This window comes from Echinops telfairi, unplaced genomic scaffold (assembly GCF_000313985.2).
Source record: "Echinops telfairi isolate 266 unplaced genomic scaffold, ASM31398v2 ScPeMD7_28;HRSCAF=97, whole genome shotgun sequence".
NCBI classification, from domain to species: domain Eukaryota; kingdom Metazoa; phylum Chordata; class Mammalia; order Afrosoricida; family Tenrecidae; genus Echinops; species Echinops telfairi.
The window spans coordinates 1,818,019-1,818,863 of NW_022103925.1; positions in this window are offsets into that span (position 1 = coordinate 1,818,019).

Here is an 845-nt window from a genome sequence, read left to right on the forward strand (position 1 = left end):
GACTTTCCACCCACTGGCCTGTGATCTTCCTGCACTTGGTGTCATTGCATGTGTGCGTGAGTCTGGAGGAATTTATAGACTGGTATCAGACATGGGAGCTGATATTGGACTGATGGACTTGATCTGGACTGAGCTGGGCTGTTTTCTCAATATCCAGTTGCTCTTGGATATAAAGCCCTCTCTTACACACATATGCGTCTCTATGAGTCTGTTTCTCTGTGTGGATGTGTCCCTGGTTTTCCCTCTAAAGACACGAAGCCGAGACAAGTAGACACCCAGCCATGGGTTGAGGAGGTTTGGTTGTGTCCCCCACTTATCATTTATTCTGTGCATTTGTTGACTCAGCATTTCCTGTTGATTGGGTTTAAATTAATTTTTGCTTCCGATTAATTTTTTAAATAAATTTTCTGTTGTTAGTTTTTCTGTTCTAATTCACTACTTTCCGCTTGTCCCCTTACTCGTCTCCTCTTTGGCTTTAAGTTTTGTGCGCACGGCTATTCTCTTAGCCCTTTGGTCTTGAGGTTCAATGAATTTATTTTTGAGGTTTTATTTTTACTGAAATGAAAAGGTATGCACTTCTTCTTCAATGCTATTTTAGCGTTACGCCACAGAATCAATATGTATGCAGGCGCTCGCACGAGTGCGTTCTTGAGCGTGTGCTCTTGGGGATGACAACTCTTCGTTGACAGAGAACCTCAGTAGAAGGTTTACATTTCCAGGCCTTGGTGGTGCTAAATGCTGGGCTGCTAACCTGAAGGCCAAAGGTTCAAACCCGCCAGCCGTCTCTCAGAAGGAAGATGAAGCTGTCTGCCCCCATGGAGAGGTGCAGTTTGGAAAGCCCTATC